This window comes from Lissotriton vulgaris, chromosome 3_1, assembly GCF_964263255.1.
Source record: "Lissotriton vulgaris chromosome 3_1, aLisVul1.2, whole genome shotgun sequence".
NCBI lineage: Eukaryota > Metazoa > Chordata > Amphibia > Caudata > Salamandridae > Lissotriton > Lissotriton vulgaris.
Window position 1 is genome coordinate 840,845,339 of NC_141689.1, and position 20,379 is coordinate 840,865,717.

Consider the following 20,379-nt stretch of genomic DNA (forward strand, 5'->3'; position numbering starts at 1 on the left):
ATCCCGCAGAAGTTAAATAACCTCTTTGAGACCAGAGCTGGCCATAGTCATGGACTACACCATAACCATACTGACTATCAGTCACTATGGTGATCTTTTGGTCTTTTCCCAATTCACATGCACAAATCAAAGCAATTATTCTGCTACTTGAGCTGAACCAATTCCTTTGAGACTGGAAGCTTCAATCACATCTGCAACTGTACACACCGAATATGCTGCACTCAGAACACCTTCATCTGTTCTTAAGCATGGACCATTAACAAACAAAAAATTATCTGATTCAGGCAACGGGACATCTTTAATGTCTTGTCTTGGTTTTGTGCAATAATCTAATACATCCAGACATTCATGATCAACGTCATCCCTGATTTCTGTTTCAGTAGTGTCAGGTAATAATGTGGAAGGATTCAAATTCACACATCTCACAATTGAAACATTATCTGATCCAAGAATAACTTTTTCATATTTTGTCAGACTATTACTTGTCAAATGCTGTGTTTTACTTCTAGTAAGCAAAATTTCAACTGTGTGTGGCACATATACTTTTACAGGAAATCCCATTATTATTCCTTCACTTTGTTCCAAACTCACACTTGTTGCAGCTACTGCTTTTAGGCAACCTGGTAATGCTTTTGCAACAGGGACAAGAACTGCTGAGAAATATGCTATTGGCTTTCTCATTCTTCCATGTCTTTGAATTAGAACTGACAATGCACATCCTTCTCTTTCACTGCAATACAGCTCAAATTCTTTTTCATAATCAGGCATTCACAAAGCTGGAGCTTCACACAAACTTCTCTTCAACTGTTCAAAAGCTTGTAGTTCAGTTTTTGTTAGACTAATCAGGCCTTTTATGTCTGCTTTTGTCAGTCTCTGCAATGGTTTTGCAATTACTGAAAATCCACTAATCCATTTGCGACAATAACCTACCATTCCTAGAAACATTCTAACCTGCTCTGTATTTTTGGAGGTTGCATTGCTTGAATCATTTTTATTCTCTCTGTTGTCACTTGTCTGGTTCCTTTTGCAATTCAGTGACCAAGATATTTTGCATGTTATACTTTATGCCCATCATCTGCCAGATGATTTAAAAGAGTAATGGTATCTGTTACACAATTATCTCTCGTTTTTGCAGCAACCAGGAGATCATCAATATACTGCTCTAACGTAGATTTTCCAGGTAAATCCAGATTTGCCAATGATTTCTTTAACAACTGATTAAAAGTAGATGGACTTTCGGTGTACCCTTGATGGATTCTACACCATGCTAAGATACGCTCTTTGAACCGGAACGCAAACATTTGTTGGCTTTCTGGATGCAATGGAACAGTAAAGAATGCATTACATAAATCAATAACTGTATACCATTCTGCATCATGCGGAATCTGATATAAAATTACTGTTGGGTTTGGTATGACTGGTATGACTGGACAACATGGAACAACAATTTTATTAACTTTTCTCAGGTCTTGAACTATTCTGTAAGTTCCGTTTGACTTTTTGATTCCCATAATCGGTGAATTACATGGGCTACTCTCGATTTCTTTTAGAACACCTTGTTTTATGAATTTTTCAATTACAGGAATAACTCCTTCAATCACGTCTGCTTTCATTTTATACTGTCGAATGTTTGGATAATCTACTCCTTGTTTTACTGATTTTTGTACTGGATCAACATTTTTCATCAAACCCATTTCATCGCCAGTGAAATCCCAAATGTTTACATTCACTCTGTCTTTCAATTCTTCAGGTAAATTATTTTTATCAAATACAGGAAACAATTTACTTTCTTCTGCCTCAACCATTGACATTGTTAATTTGTAAAACCCATCTTCTTCTGAAGTTTGAAGCTCTATACCATCCGGTGAGCAATAAATTGTGCAGTTCATTTTACAAAGAATTTCCCTACCTAACAGATTTAGAGGACTGCTATCACAAACTACAAATCTATGCATGTCTTTGAATTTACCTATTTCAACTTCAACTGGTTCAGTTAAATTTGTTTTGATTTGTTGAATAGCTACACCTATTACTTGGATTTTTTCACCAGAGAGAGGAAGGTTTTCTATTTCCACTGATCTAACAGTAGAACGGGTAGCACCTGTATCCACTTGGAAAGTAATTTCTACATCATTCACTTTATCATTTACAAATGGACCAGATTGATCTACCTCAAGAGTGGCTCCAAGCACACACTCTTCCTCCTCCCTCAGGCACCGTCAGAAGTAATCCAAAGATTCACTCCCTCCATCTTCTTTCAACCAATATTGTTGAGACACATTCAACACATTCACTCTTGGTGATCTGTTTACCTGTTCACCTCCGCTGAATCCTGATTCTGTATTGTATCTCTGCAAATTTACACAGTTTGGAAGTGGCGGTTGTGGTAACTGAATCTGCTGATTCACTACCTGTCGCTGTAGCTGTTGATGCTCATTTATCTCATTCTGCATCTGTGAATTTAAAGATGTATTTTTTACAAAAATTCTTGGCGGATTCTTACACTCACGTTTCCAGTGTCCAATTTCGCCACAATTAAAACATGGGAGTTTCTGTTTCAACTCTTCTATATTTCCCATCAATTTTGCCTTATTATAATTACCTTTAAATTTCCCTTGATTCTGATCAGCATTTTTATTTCCTAAAGTTGCTATTTGTTGTTCAGCCACTTTCACCTGTGCCCACATTGCTTTTTCTTTCAGCTTCTTTTGTTTAGCATTTAACTCATCACTACAGTATTTTGCTTTTCTCAAAATATCATCAACTGTGTGTGATTGCAAAGCAACTATTCCAGTTCTTACCATTTCACTAATTTCAGGTCTCAAGCCATATGCAAATCTGTATATAAAATGTCTCATGTCTTTCTCACTTAGATGCTCATAACCACTGTATTGTTTAAATATCAGTAAGTAATCTTTCCAAAAATGAATGTACTGATTCCTTTGACTCTTGGATTGTTCTATATATTTACCCAATCTACCTCTTTTGGGGGAATCTTGTTTTTCAAAAACACAATCACCTGTTCATATTTTCTCAATACGTCTGGAGAAGGAGCACCTGTTACTTTATCTCGTTGAAGTTCTTCTCTAGGCCAATCTATAGCAGTTTTACACTCTGTCCAAAGATCTGATGGAACAACTATGTCAAATAATCCATCAAGGTCTACCCACAAAACTTTTGAAACTTTCACAAATCTTTTTACCTGTTGATACCATTCCACGGGTTGTTCTCTTAATCGGAGAAATCATTTGTAAACAGTAAAATGTCCTGTCTTGTCCATGGAACATGCACATACCTCCTGCTATTTCCCTCATTGGAAATTCATTTACTACTTTTTCTTTTTCTCTTACAGGAAAAGCTAAACTTGTTCTACCTTCATCTCTTTTCTTTGTCCATTTCGCTCTCTATTTACTTAATCCTCATTTTCTCAAAATCACAATTAAGTTTTTATATGTGTAATTCTTCCTGAAGTATTCATATTTTCAATGTCTTTTTCTGAGAAATCCACCCTATAACTTTTCTGCATACTCTTCTGTTTACTTAAATCTACTTCTAATTCAGAAGCCATATCTTCTAATTGATCATATTTGTTTTTCGTTTTCCATGTTATGCTTTTGCAAATAAATAACAATTCATCATCCTGATATGCCTTCAAACTGTCAGTTCCAATTGTACCAATTATTAATTCCTCCAAATCTGCTTTCAATTTTCCAACATCAAGTAATTTGCATTCTGGGGTCCGTGTTAAATCTATTTTATTAAAATCTTTTCCGGAGTTCCAGAATCAGAATATGCACCAGTTGGGGTTTTACATGATAAACTTTGATTAAAAGTTAAGTCAGGCATCATCATTTTCTCTCGATGTATTTCAGTTAAGTCTGAATAAAATTTTTCAGTCACTTTCTGTATTCTTGAATTTAATGGAACTGTTAAAGCTGAATGTCTAATTTCTTTTTGATCAAATACTGGAAGAACAGGTCCAATTGTTACAGGCACTGTTACTGCTTCCATGCTTTTGGTTAACTGTTGTATTAACTCATTCGCAGAACGAATATATTCTGAAGTATTTGGTAATGGTAATCCCTCATACCTTTCTGCTCTAATTTCACTTCTTGGGGATTCCTTTCTCTGAACTGGAGTTTCAGTAAAATGACTATTTTCTGCTGATATATTTGAATTTCGTTCTGTTTCTACTCTTTCGGGTGTTTTGCTCTTATTCAGGATTGTTTCAGGAGATGTCTCATCAATTATTTCTCTAGGTGGGGCACTTGGAGAAGTCCATGTACAAACTGGGTGATAAGGTGGCGGTTTTTTAGTATAAATTTCTTCTAAAACCGCATTGTCTGAATCACTCTCTTCTCTATTATTATTTCACTTTTGGGCATGCTTTTTTCCAGTTACCTCATAAATTAGTCTCACTGGGTACAAGCCATCACACATATCTGCACTTCTCCATCGACGCATTCTATCCTTATGTGTTTCTCTATCTAATCTTTTTGGAATTCCTCTACTCTTTCGTTCTAATTCATGCATCTCATCTTCCCATTCGACTAATGCTTCAAATTGAGTTGGTCTAGGCCTTGGTACAAGATTCATCATTCTTTCTCTCAAATTTTTCAAAACCGCTATGTTAAATGATCCGTCTTCTGGCCATGCTAACACACCATCATTTTCAGTACACTTCATCCAGTTCTCAATCCAGAGATAAGTATGGTAACCATATTCACCCAACATGTAAGCTGCAGGTGTTTTGTACTTATGAATTATTTTCCGCCTCGCGTTGCAATTTTCTTGTCAGGTTTAATTTTATTTTTCAATTTCTGAAACCATGAAAGTTTCTTTTTCTTCTTCATATAATAATAATCCATGTTTTTAAACAATTTCCTTTACTTCGAAAAAGATCGTAACAACTTCCTTGTTAATCCGCAACACCAGCCAACCCGTGCGCGAAACTCACTAACAAACCAATCAGGTTAAGCTTCGTCACTATTCTGCTCAACCAATAGAATTACTGTTTTTCAGGATCAGGCAATCAGCTGCAAGAACCAATCTGTGCGCGAATACTGTGACGTATGTTAACCAATCACAGCGCGACACTGGTGACGTATACTACCGCTGCAGCTTCTCTGTCTCTCACTCCTTACATTGACCCCTTCTTTACAAAATTTTTCACAGCGCCATATTTACAAAACTTTCGATGAAATTCAGTGAATAACTCCACAAAAAACAAACCATTTGTCTGTTTCAATAAAATAATGTGATAGCTTTCTCATACACTCAAGTATTCTTTTGCGTGAAATAGACAACGCTATTTTCACAGAATATTTAAATTTGTCGATAAAGTAAGGCTACTTTACCCTTCTAGCAGGTAATAATGAACTAATTTCTCTCCAAATGCACATACAGAGATTTTTACACCTCCTTAGAGACAATTTAGAGTTTCACTCAATCGTATATTACAAATTCATTTACACACATTCATACGGAAAAATCCCTAACCATGCATACATGACTCTTTAGTAGGACTCTAACCCACCAATAGAAATCCTCACTCGCCAGTAAGGTTAACAACACTTCCTTACCCTTCACTCAAGCTCAGATAAATTCTACTACTCCTTTCACAGTGAGTTTTAAAACAGGACAGAAATAGTCCCTATACTCAAAAGCTACGATTTCATAGACAATCCTCACTATACATTCAAGCTTTCACACCTAAAATCCCTAAACTTGTGCTGTACGACTACAACACTAGTGATATACGACAATACCACTATTTTGAAACAGAACAAATGCACTATGTAACTTCACCTGTCACACTACTCATGTCGGCACAACTAGGAATTTTCACACTGCTGGAAAAAATCTTTTGACTACATATAACAACAAAACAAACTTAACATGTTTTAGACATATAATCCTATGTAATTACCATGTAACATGCTAGTAACCATAATAACCGAACTCTGCTACCAAGTTATTGATCCAGCGCTCTAATTGAAAAACTGTCTCACATACACTACCTATCACCTCAATACTTACCATAAACTATTAAACACATATACAGGCCCATAAAACCAATGAAACAGATTTTGAGCAACTGAATCAGATGATTTGATTAACAAACTATTCACAAAATATTTACACTAATATATACAACTGCAGTTTATTCATCTTTTTCATGATTTAAACTATTTAATTACCAAAAATCAAACCACTTATGGCGAATGGATCAACTAATGGAAACTAGACAATGAATAAGCAAGACCAGCTTGTCACTTCAAAATGTAATTTTTATTAACTTTATTTTCATAAAGAAAGAGCATTTTAACGTTTTAGAATCTTTATTTCATAAGCAAATAAGAAAGCAGCATTTTAATAAAGAAAATGAAATTAGAACTGTCATTTAGAAGCAAACTCAGAACTATGAATTATTAGCATGAATAACTGTTTCCATTCCCTAAGTCTATTTCCCTGTCTATCTCTCACTTCACCTAAAAGGAAAAAATCAATAAAGTCTGCTGTTCTTACATGCGCCAAAGGTCCAACAGCATGTCTCGTCAATTCAGGAATCGGAAAGTATGAGTTTTTTCCTTGCTCATAATGTCAGACTTTATACCTTTCTCTCTAGCTAACTTTCTACATTTTACATTCTTTTGAACGGATCAGAGCTTTTCATTGGCTGTCCTGTGTCAGTCCACGATAAAAATTGTTAGGTCATTCGACTATTGACCAAGTCCAGGCTTCATATAAGCCCTATTGTCTTTCATTTCCACGTTTCTCTCTGCTTCCTTAAAATTGATACTATTTCTTCCGAGCTCCGAACATTAACTTCCTAACCTTGGCAGACATCTCAAAATCCTGTCCTTGGCTATCATCTGTGAACACGTTCAACACGACAAAATAACTGCTCTTTAATTCAAAATTCTTCACAGCTGAGCATTTGCAAGAAATCACTCTGGACAAGCTTTTGTGTCTGCAGCTCTGTCAGCCATATTTTCTGCACCAACTTTAGGCCTCACTTTTCAAACTATTATTAAACAAACACAAGACATCAATTAATTAAAGAATTGAGACCCATTCTGTTTCCCTCCCCCTTTGCTAATTAATCCTGTTAATTATGTTACCTAGCAAAGCACGAATAGGCAGCATTATAATTACATCTCCTTTTCGAATGGCAGGAACTCCATAAGCTTTTATCACAAAAACACATAACATAAGCACATAAAATAAGCACATGCTATTAATTTACCTGCCACATTTAATACTGGCAAAGACAATAGACAAGGTTAATTTATTATTTTCTTTGCAATTGCAACATAAAGCACATTAGTTTAACCCTCATGTAACGATGAATGTATTCTTTAAACTAAGTTGATTAATAATTTTCACCACAAGCTTATAAGACTGATTACTTTGTTAGGAGAGATTAACTTCACAAGTTTGAACACAATTTTGTTCTTTACCTTGCTCCATCACTACCTTTTCAATCTATGACAAAGAAGTGGACTCTAATGGTCAGGTGGCTGACCTCCTGTGTGAATACTGGGACAAACATGCTACAAGAGTCCTATTTTTTCTGAAGTGAGCAGTTGAACAGTACCAACTAGACTTTGAGTGGACCTTGCTGTTGGATTCTACTGGAGTGAGTTCTGTGGGGTCCTTAGAAGTGACCCAGGGGAGTAGCTTAGGATACCCTGAAAAAGTGGGACTTTTAAGATTTCCAAAAACTTTGGAGAAATTGCCAGCAAAGGTGTCTGATTGTAATTTATTTTCCTAGGATACAGCTTAGGACTTACCCTTCTGGATGTTTTAGAGCAATATAAAAAAAGAGTAAGTCAGAAGATAAAATCTTTGACTAGGACAACCTGCTAGGTGTATCCAACATGTGCTCTATTATGATTCTACAGCTCCCATTGACTGTCTTTTGCGCCTTTAGTGCTTTTGGCACTATTTTTACTCAAATGTTTTAAAATTCAAATCGATGATTCCCCTTATTGGATAATTTGTCATTTTGGTATCATTTTGTTTCTTAAATTTGCCTCTATTTTTTGAATATGGTTTGGGTTTTTTATTGTTTGGTGTTTTCACATTGTTACTGTTTTAGTGTTCCAAGTATATTTTACTCATTGCATTAAGTTAAGACTGTCATCTCTGTGTGTTAACAACCAGGGCGTTTTGATCAGGTATATTTGGTGACTTTGGAGTTCACTTTGACAGTTAATGTTGTATGTTTTTGAGGTGGAAAACCACACCCCCCAAATAACAATCCACTTTCTTACAATCCCCTTGGCAAAACCATTACACTAACTCCCCTTTTGAACCAGAATCATTTTTTCAACCAGCTGCATCACTAATAAAGCCCTCAACAACAAGAAACCAGACTACCTATCAAACAAACTAGAAACAACCTGAAGCAAGCCTCCTCTGTTCATGCTCCCAGGATCTTGAGTAGCATCCATATCTACAGCAGAGCAACAATTCAGAACAGAAACTAAAAACAATGCTCTTCACTGAGAACGACCCCTGACTGGACAGTCAATCTTTGACCTTCCTAGGGACCATGCTGCCAGTTCAATGCTCTGTTGGTCTCCACACTTCAAGCTAGTTTCCTGCTTTACAAATACCAACACATACATACATACATTTGTAGCACTCACTAAAATCCAACAAGTTACATTTTCTCAATAGATATTGTGCACAGCTGTTTAGTTTCCCCACTTCAAAATATCTTCCATTTGTACCCTTTGGAAATAAGACTGTAAGATAAGACATTGACCTTTGCAATGCCAATTGTTGCTGGGTGTGTTAAACGGAGATGGCAGTCTTCAGGGCTTCCTGAATGGTCCTTTCTCCTGGCCAAATGGCTTTGACAAGAGCACACTTACTAATGTTTAGGACCTGAAGTAATTGACTGAATAAGCAATTAGAGATTCAAACTTAAATTTAAACTAGATTAAAGGACTTGTCTTTGCAGAATTGCAATATTGCTGAAACAAAGCCGCAGTGGGCAGTGTATCCTAGAAGCATGTGTGAGAATTTTTTTTTTTTGCATGAGCACCCTATTTTCTTCTGATAGGTATTGCTGTTTTAATAACTCTGCACACTGGGGCACTGATAACCAGCCCACAGTGTTTGTGTTCAGACTTCTAAAAAATGGTAAAAATGTCTAAATGCTAATTAGCATATAACTTTCCCATAAGGAAATAGTATAAAGTGCAAATAAAATCCACAAGTGGCCTGGAAACCTATATTTCACAAGAGGACAGCATCCAAAGTGCTATCCACTAGGCTGACAGGATATCATAGCTGCATCTTCTTGCCCATTTGTGTAGCTTGTGTTGTAATGTTAGACTGGTCCCAAAAGAATTTAGTTTACTGCTTATCTTTACTTCTTATCATTATTATTTTACTCTAACCTCTTGCAACCTAACGCAATCCGTTGGTCCCCAGGTGGATGTTGTTCTGTGCTGAAAAGGACTCGATATTCGCAGCATGGGCAACTATCTAATGAGGACCAGGTATAGGACATTTGCTTACTTCTAATGCCACCTCTTATTATCGGAAATACTCAATAACAAACATAAGGATATTAAACCCACAGGGAAATGATGTGTTAAAATCAACAGAAATTCAGTTGAAATTTTTTAGGGTCCGGTGTAGGTAATAGGGAAATACGGATTCCTAAATTCCGAATTTTACCGATTTGGTATTTGGAAATTGGTATTTCAGATATAGGTAAGAATTAGGTAAAAAATACCGAATTCTTAATATTCAATATTATCAAATTGGTAATTGAGATTCGGTAATACATAATACCTACCCATTCATTCCTATTGGCTTGGAGGCCCATAGGAATGAATGTGAAGACATACAGTATTATCAATTCGGTATTACCGAATCGGTAATACCGGGAGGTATTCCAAGGGTGCCAGGGTGTTGCAACCCTGAAATGTGCATGTGTGCACATGTGGGACACATGCATGTCCTAAGGGCATGGATGTGTGCCCCATGGCACATTTCAAAGAGCAAAAAAGTGCTTTTTGAAAGGAAATCGCTACCTACCACTAACTTGAAGTTGGTGGTAAATAGCGATTCCTTAAGGCTGCGGTGCACTGTTTTAAGTGCTATCTACATTGCATTTAAGGAATCAGTATAACCAATTCTTTAAATGCAAGGCCAATAAAGAATCAGTATTAAGGAATCGGTATTTACTGATTCCTTATTACCTATTCCTTCCCTACATCCCACATGGCTAAATACCGGTCGGTAACTGTGAAATTTAACGAATTTCACCGTTACCGACCGGTATTTGCCACCTACATCTGGCCCTTAGTTATTCTTTGTAAGTAAAGAACATTGTTTCAATTCAATTAGTGTAAAATGTAATGGAGTAAATACTTAGCATCACAGTTTCAGAAATAGTGGAGAAAATCTTCCTCAGCCGAGGCAGATTTGACTCTTACAGCAAGTGTCATTTTGGAAAGTTAGATTTGCCTCATGCAAACCCTCAGCAAAGTTCAGTGAGTTCCAAGTTACCAGTCTCAGTTTGTTTAAGACAGCAATCTGTCGCAGTCTGACATTGCACCAGCACACCTGTCTGGAGCAGGCAGCAGCGTCCTGTCATAAATAGCTGATATACTTAAATGTCCAACATTGAGCGGTCTCCATTCCAAGAATGAGTACCGCTGCCTCCTCCTCATTTCCCAAAGTTGATCAATTATACCCCAAATGTTTTCGGGGTGACACCCCTTGCCTCCAACAGTAATGTCAGACCACTGTAGTCCCATTGGTAAGTTTTTGTGGAATGAGGATAATGCAACAGAGAAAAGAATCCAATCCAGAAGATTTAAGTAATTTCAATTACCTAGTTTCCTTAAATCAAGTAAGCTTAGTTGTAAGAACAATGAGATATCAAGAGAGAAAGAAGAAATTAAAACGCTATAACTTCACGACTCTCTGTTCTCAAGCATCTGTTCTAGTCTGTTACAGAAAATGTTGCAATTGTGGTTAAGCTGTGCTGAGAATGTCAAAGGAAACATTCAAGAGTTGAAACTTAAATGGTAACCTCCCTGAATATTGCCACAAGTTTTTAAACTGTTCAGTTCATAGGTTCATATTTGGAAAGAAGAAATGACCAAAATATCAAGTTCACATGAAACACAAATAATTCATGAGAAATTGCAGCTCTCCCATCAATAACTAACATCAATTAATTTCATAAATGAATGTATTAATAAACACTCCAATCAAATCATAATTAATTTGTGTAAGTACAGAGTACGTGTAAAAATATTAAAGTGTCAATGTAACACACATAGGAAAGGTACACATAAATCTCTATACATGCATGATCTTCAAGGCACACATATGTGAAATGTACGTTAGAGAAATGTTTTATGAAAACAACTTTAACTAAACTCGTGTAACATCTACTTTTCTTTTGTCATTTTCGGTGCACATGTTACATCCTGAAATAATAATGCATCTCTTTGACATGTAAATTGATCTATTGCGTGTAGATTGTCATCGTTTTTTGTTAATATCACATTATCAAATCATAATATCAAATCATTAATAGTTGTTAATAATCAAATCTATTAAATGTGAACATAAGTTATGATGCAACTATTTCTATCATGCTTTTACGATGCAGTATCTGAATTAGAATTGTTTGTCATTACCAAAAATGTGAAACTTAGCACACATTTGTCATAAAGTATGTAAAGCTTTGTCACAATTGTTTCTTTTTGTCATACCTGTATATTGGATGAAATCTCTGTTCTGTCACCTGACTACTGCAGCTTTTAACCCTTCTGGAGGATCTGTAAAAACCTCTTTTGACAGGATGTCTGGTGTTTAAACATGGTGTATGCAAGAATGTGCTGCTGGAATGTACCTACAGTAATTAATTCCCACTAGTTTTTGCACTGTAAACTATAATGTCTGCTAACTCTGGTTTGGGATGACTACATAAATTATTTAATCACTGCTTTCTATTTATTAATGATGGATTTCACATAACTTTTAAAAAGTTAGACCATGTCTGCCTGAGATTCCAGTATGTTAATTAGCATTAGCCTGCTAGGAGATGATTTTTGTTAATAAACACAACCATTGACCTAGGACTTCTGGCAGGATGATGTTAGGGCTCAGTATGTGTTTCCTCTCAGCTCAGGAAGGTCAGCTGAGGTGGGTTTCAGGAACTCCATTAACTTGAATAGGACCAGGGTGAGGCGTCTGCCCATACATAGTTAAATGTAAAGAGCAACCTGAGAAAGAGAAGCCTTTATTTCCTACGCCAACGGTAGCCATCTTGGTATCAGACCAGTGGAATAGGGAGCTGATCTCCAAATCAATTTTGCAGGATTGAGAAGAAGAATACTGCTTTTTTTCCTAGAAACACCACTGGCTGAGAAATTAAAACCCCTTAATGGCAGGAACAACCTACCATGTTGGAGTTTGTTCAGAACAGTGCCTGTGGGATAATTTGCAATAAGTCAAACAGAATGAACCTGCTTTTTGTGACCTGTGTGCAGACCTGAGGGCCTAGACCTGCTCCCACCTGTAACCAGGACTGAGAAGTGGACTCCATGTTTAACTGACTGATTGGTTGAACTTCTGTTTCGCTACAGGGTCAGAACAAGCTGTAAGAGGCCCTTCTTCTAGAGTGACCACCAGAAGAGTATCAACTGAACTTGGACTTGACACGGCTGGTGTTCTCTGCTGGATTTTGCGCAATCCTTGACGTTTTGGGAGAGACAATTAGGAACTGTCTCAAAAAGGCTGAAAAGTTAGAACTTTGAATATTTCTGGACTTTCAAGTCCTCCAAAGCTTCAGCAAAACCTCGTAGCAATGATGTCTGATTTCAAGAGCACATTATCAGATACAACTCTAGGTTTTACATGCTGAAAGATTTCTAACTCCAGAAAAGGGAGTAGAGGCCTGATTTAAATCTTGGCAGATGCGGTACTACGTCACAATGGTAATGGATATCCCATCCCCAAAATATAAATCCCAGAGGATATATTGCAATTCATATTTTGGTGGACAAGATGTGCATTACCACTGTGAAGGATTAGCCCATCCACCAAGATCTAAATCAGGCCCGGGAGCCTGTTTTGAGGATAGTGGATCAGTACTCAATGATAAAAATGACGGATATCCCATCAACTTTCTGACAAGAGCATTACATCCTGATGCACTTCAAATGCTACAGGCAAATAGCATTCACATATGTAACAGAATACCCTTCTGCCAAAGTTTAAACCATGTCTCAAGCCTGTATGTAGAAATATTGATCGGGAGAAGGTACAAAAAGTATTCAACCAAAGAAAGAACTGCAGCTTATGAATTTTTTTAAAACTTTTAAGCTCAAAGATTTACCCGTACAAAAGAACACTATGTTTCAGAGGGACCTTGTCCAACGTCTTTTTGACTTTCAGAAGACATTTCCAGATACAGCCTGCAAACATGCCCAGCTGAAGGATTCCTACTTCCATTTCAGAATCTAAGGGCTTGATTACGATGTCAGGTCGACAGGCACCAACAGGCCCTAGGTCTGCCTGACAGAGAGGCCATCGGCCAACCGCTGGTCAGTCTGCAGAAGTTGGGAGAAAGATCCTCTGATCCTGACAGGGCAACAGGGGGAATCGTACTCCCAACAAGAGGTGGTGCCGAGTCATTACGAGGTGGTGCCGTCGGGATTACGATACCGCTTTCCGGCAGTTTTTTCATGGTGTTCCCACTGACATGAAAAGGCTGTTGTGAAGGGACTTTGGGGGCCCCAAACAGGTCCCCTGTCCCTCGTGGGCCATTGCAAAGATGCCCAGGGGGGATATGTAGTGCCCCCACACACATCAATATACCATATGCCATGAACCAGATGGAACATGGTGGACGGTGCATGGATGTGCACAAAGTGCTCTTTTACACTGGGGCGTGTGCTGCAGCCCTTTCCCTGGTCCGCAGCACAAGCCACGGTGTTAGAGAGCCATTTTCTGACCACCAGCACAAGGTCAAATTGTAATTGGGTGCTCGGACCAGCCCCTAACTGTCGGGCAGTCTCCAGACCTCCATAATAGCTGGCAGCGGTCTGACTGCCCACCATCATTATCGGCTTCTAAGAAGATAATGTTTTTGAGTGGGACCTCCCGTTTACAGGTATCCGACCACTCCAACATTGAGGTTGGCTTTCAAATGTGCCTAGTTGCTAGTCAACAGTATGCTGATTGGGGTTTAACCATTTGTTGGTGGTTTTTGCCCTAAATATGTAAAACAAATCATATCTCCATTTCTGTTAATGGATTGTAGTCATTTTTTGTCATTATTTTAAATCGATATTTCTATATTATTGAAAATAGATTGTGGGATTATTATTCATTTTTTTTTTCACTTTTTTATTGTTTCGGCTCTGCTAAACACTTAGCACATTTGTCCTTAAGTTAAGCCTGTCTGCATTGTGCCCCATTCCGGCTCCTGAAATGCATTTATTTGATTCACTGCTTAACACTGGACTGTATGTAGTAATATTTGCGACCCTAACTGCTCTCTTTTTGCACAAACAATTTATAGAATCACCCCTTCTGTTAAGTGTACAGTTTCTGTACATGCTGAAACTATTGAAAATGGTGACAGAAACACTACATTATAATTTCAATATTAAATGCAGTTCTAATGAACTGATGGGCCAGATTTAGAGTTTGTAGGATCGGCTACACTGTCACAAATGTGCTGGCTATCCTGTCTGCCTTATTACAAGTGCATTATTTCGTATTGCACCTGTATTATGGCAAATGCAAGATCCATCACATTTTTGAGTACTCATCCTCCAAACTCTAAATCAGGGCCCAGAGCTCAAATGGGAGAAGAAGAATAGCAAGATCAACTGCTTATTTTCTATATCATACATATTTGCTATTTGTATATGCAAAGTAAAGATTTCTAGGTTTTGTATGTCTAAAGTTGTTGTAAACATTTATGATATTTCAAATAATCACATTGTATTACCCCATTCACTATGGAATACAATTCGATTTGAAGCTCAACCTCAGAGGGAGCAAGAGCAGTACAAATTCAATTAATTGGTTCATGTATTGGACATTTTCACAAATTTGCTTAGTGGAGGTAGCTGTGAGTGTTCCAGTCAAAAGAATTCTACAATTTGTTGCAGAATTTGGTTCTTGAGGGGAATTAGTCCATACATTGTTGCTGGTGTAGAATTTGGATGTCTCCTTGATATTTAATTTTTTCATTGCTTGACATCATGATTGAAAATGGACTGACTTCTTCAATCGCTGAGGTCTCCTTAGATGTTATGTTGTTCTGCCTGGCAGACAGATGTTGATTCTTTACAAACTTTACAGCCTGGTGATTAATGTAACAAGTTCTGAAGATGAAACAGCCTAGAATGGATAGATAATAAGTTGCTCTTACAATGTTGTTGATATGCTCAATTAAATTTTAATACTTTGTTGAGATAAACAGCTGCATGCTGGATGCCTTCCACTGCAGCAAGTGTTTTGGTGAAAAGGGTAATGCCAACACTTATGATGGACAGCATCGTGGCTCCAAAACGTTCCATGTCAGTAAGCAGGTTTTAATTGCATGAGGAGTTATAATTGTATAGTAGTATAATTGCTGTGCTGTCTCTTCAGTATGAGCCATGAAGGAGATGTTCTTGTTCAGAATGAATCTGTGGGATTTGGTGCTGTCAAGAGACGAAAACTGAACGATTGCAGGTTCCACATTCATGATGTGAAGACATTTCTGATACATTTTAAAGAAGTAGGATTAGTTTAAAGTGTATTAGAATTTTAAGAAATTGAGAATTTATAGTATACAAGTACCTAACTATATATTTACCCTTTCATGTTTTAAGTTTGTTTTACTTGTAAATTCTGGTAGGTAATTTCAACATTTCCCAAAGATTAATAAAAATATTAAAATCACTGCTTAGCAATGTTTGCTCTTATTTGCTCAGTAGAAATCACAGGGCTGGTGTTTTTCAGTCCTTATAACAGATTGTGCTTCTATTTCCTTCCTTCCTTATTTCTCCTGTTGTTAATTCTGACATCATTTTATCATACTCTTAAATCTCTGCTCTGTATCTTTTGAATGTATTTTTTCTTTCGGACCACTTCCTTTATTTCTGTCACCATCATGCCTGTTTCCTTTCCTAGCATTCAAACTCCGATTGCCAGTAATACAGTTCTACCTTCTGTCAAGGATGCACTTGGAAGGGATATGTTCGTACTTCAATAAAATGTGATTGCAGAAATTATATAAAGGTTAATGGTGGGCATTAAACATCATCATCCTGCTACTCTGTTATCAAAAAATGGCAACTATTGGCAGAATGAAACATTTTTGCATATAATATGATAGGAGACATGAAATATATATTGTGATGTGCTCAGTGCTCTGTTATTGCAAGCCAGTGTCCCACTTCCCCTCTCTTTGTCTCAAGATACCAAAAAGGGAAAATGCTAATAAATATATTATTACTATCTAATCTGGCCCTATACGCTTTCTCCCTATCATAGGAGAGAATTCCTTCAAGGAATAATACATTATGCTAGGTTCTTTGGTGATAGGAAACTGTGCTATTGAATGAAACAGCAGCTGAGGTAGTAAGGAAACTTCATGACAGGCTGGATGCCTTTGATCATTTGCCTGTGAAGTTCACACCATAAATGAAGATTACTATAGATTGTAGGGCTTTACCTATTAAATGATCATATATTTGTAATCCAAAGCAAGGCCCATTAAGCATTGATTTCTGCCAAGTATTTGGGATTTGGTTCATTTGAAAGCAATGCATGGCCAGTGCTTCTGATGGGCATGAGTGAAAGATTTACAAGGCACGTTAACTTTGTTTAACATGTAGTATCTACTGTTCTGGTACATTATCCATGTGATGTGGAAAAAAGAGCATATCTCAATAACTGTTCATTAAAATGTGGTTACTGTTGGTTTGGATGTGTGATGTTGCCATGTGTCAAGCATCATTTTAGCAACATAGGTTCCAAACGCCATTTTGACATGAGGCAGTAGGAATGAATTTTGAACTTGGTATTCTGGGGGCTGAACCACAAATATGTTCTAAATCAGTTAACATAATGACAGCAGATCCATACTCCTCTTTTTGCTGAAATTGTGCTATTAGAAGCACATACTGAGAAACACACTGATATGTTTTTTACAGTCTTATGTAAAATTCTGGTCAGGTTTAGACCAGCTAGACCAACTGGCTAAATATGGGCTCAATGTCAACTTACCATGTATAGCCAGGAAATCTGGTGGAATGTAGCCCATGAACCACCTGCACATTACATGAGGATGGTGCATTCTGGGGAAGCTCAGTGCAGGATTATTTCACAGAAGAATCCACAATAAAGATATATTTAAGACTTTATTAAAATCAACTGCCAAATCTAGTGCAGATAATGTACATAGCTGTAACCATAAACGAGAACAGTATAATGTTTTGAAAGTAATTTATAAGCAAAATATTGACAACAATTGCAACATTGTGACTATATTTCATATGTCCATTGGGGCAGATTTATGAAGGGCTTGCGCCACGTTTACGCCGCGTTGCGTGACGCAACGGCACGGAAACGTGGCGCATCCCTGCGCCCTATTTACAACGTGACGCATCTAGGAGATGCGTCACGTTGTACAGCACTGCACCATGAGGAGGCGTTCCTGCGCAGGGGGGGGGGGGGGGGCGTTCCTGCGCAGGAACGCCTCCTGAAAGTGGCTGAGTGAAATCTATGAGATTTCACTCAGTCACTTTCAGGGCAATGCTGCGTCAAAACCCTGCGCCTGCTTGAAGCAGGCGTAAGGCTTGAGGCAGCATTGAAAGAATAGGCCCCCCCAGAGCATTGCTGGAGCTGCGTCGCGCTTGCGACGCAACTCCAGCAATGCGCCACATTTCCGGCACAGATGCGTCACGCATCTGTGCCGTTTTTGCCCCATGGTAGCTGTGGCGCACTGTGGCGCATGTTAACTGGCGCATCCCTGGGGATGCGCCAGTTAACATAAATCTGCCCCATTGTGTTTAATGATGGAGCCAGTCTTTGTGTCACATACTCTTTCAGTCTTTTGTTTCACGTACTGTTCCATTAAACCCCTAGCCACATTGTCTTAGCACTAAACCTGTCAGTCTGAGTTTTTGAGGAAGCCTCCAACTCACATATGTATGTGAGTTGGAGACTTTTTAAAAAACTCAGAGCTGAACCTCAGACCTGTTTTTCTGTACTTTAAGAAGGTTGATTTCTGTCTCTTTGTCTCAGTTATGGTGTTCCCGTGTGAGCCTTCAAGGTCAAGCTGGCTATGAGAAGCCTACGGACTTAACTGAGTAAGTCTACAGCTTGCTCAAACCAAGTCCCCAAGGAAGGTGAGTATTTCTTTCTGCCTAGTACTTGTCTGTACTAATCTTAAAAACACTGTTTTTGAAAAAGGGAGACCTCAGTATGAATGAGGTCCAACATATCTTTCATATGTATTAATCTTTTAACATAGCCACTTAATTGTGTAACACATTATGTGCCAGATGTATGAACGCATTTTCACTTAGGCACAGAATGGATAAAACTGTTTGATACATCAGACCCTCTGACTCATATGTATATATATATATATATGCGCGAAAACTCCCAACAGCCACCTCCATTCCCCTCGGACCGGCGAAGCAGGAGACGGACCACAGGATCGGTAACAATTCTTTACTTGAACAGGTTCAGATGATAAAAAACAGCAATGACGCGTTCCGGGCTAGAAAGCCCTTGTTCAAATGCAGAGAATAGCTTTAACTTTTTTCTTTTTATAATGCAATTACACCCACCTACATCCAGCCTCCAGCCTTGTCATGTGACTATGAACATGGTAAAAATGCTATGTTAAGTAAGACGATGGTAAAAAAGTGTGTATATAATATTGTAAAACCACTCATTTTCTCACCGCATAAATGCACTAATATTAATGTGGAAGTAAAGAATCCTCGATATTTGTCAGTAGAAAACTGAATCTTGTCCCATAACATAGTTATACATAATTGGATAACTCCTTAACATTTGTGGGACTTACAATTACCATATAATACAGAGTAAGGTCACAAATTTCAATTAGAAACAAAAGATTCGCTGGGAGATATGTAAATGAGTTGATACTAAAGTGCTACTAATAGTGGCTCAATACCTCTGCCTAGTGTGCAAAAAGCTGTGTAAAAAGTGCAATATGCTTAAAACTAAAGTGCTTAAGTGTAAGATAAAAAGACCTGTGTACAAATGTTTAAATGTTACTGTCATTAAAAATCGGACAATGCCATATTTTCTCAAAAAAAAGCATATCTAAAACATTTCATAAAACAGCAATTCATCATATTTACAAGTGGTATAAACACCCTGTGTGTAATGCAAATACATACAAAAAGGAGATAAAACTGAATATTTTATGTTTTCTTGGAGAGACTGAGGAACTAGTGTTAACTGTACAATAGATAACAGGGAACCTGACTACCTATTAAAATCATCAATAGCTAGTTATTACAGGTCCCCATGAGATGGAAGATCCCAACAGGCAACAGGGAACCTGACTGACCGTTGGGAGTGGACATCAAAACCACAACTCACCAGGGACACTACAGAAAACTTACAGAGGAACAGTGCCACAAATGGGATATAGTACAGGGCCTAAAGTAGGGAACTGGGACAAAAAGTGTCTTACAAGAAATTGTGCATGTCCTAAGTGTTGTTCAGGCCGTTTGGCCATTTGCTATCGAACTCTAGGATCATGCTGGTCTCAAATTGCCTCAATTGTAGCTCCCTATTGCCTCCTCTTCGCAATTTGGGGACAGATCCCACCACATAGTAAGAAAGGCAGCCTACGTCTTTATTATGTTTCTTCAGAAAGTGACGTGCTACCGGGTATGCAGGATCACTATGCAATATGGCTCTGAGATGTTGTAAAATCCTGATGTGTACCTGTAGTTTTGTACTGCCAATATAGTTTAGGCCACAGATACACATCAGGACATACACTGCAAAATCTGTCTTGCACGTATGATTGCCAATGATCAGGATAACTGTGGGACTGAAAGGGGTCTGGTAATGCGTTTTGTTGATCCCAAATTTGCAAGCCCTGCATGTGGAGCATTTACGGAACCCAGCAGTAGGTTTCAGCCACGTGATTTTCTGTCTCAGCTCCGGACTGCTTTTGTCTAAAACTGACCCCATGCTTTTAGCTATGCGGAATGTAACCAATGGTTTGTTAGGCAAAGTCAAGCTTAATATAGTGTCTGTAAGCACTATTGGCCAGTTATTCTTGATTATATTCCTAATTTTATTTTCCTCGTTGCTAAAAGCTGTGATAAATCT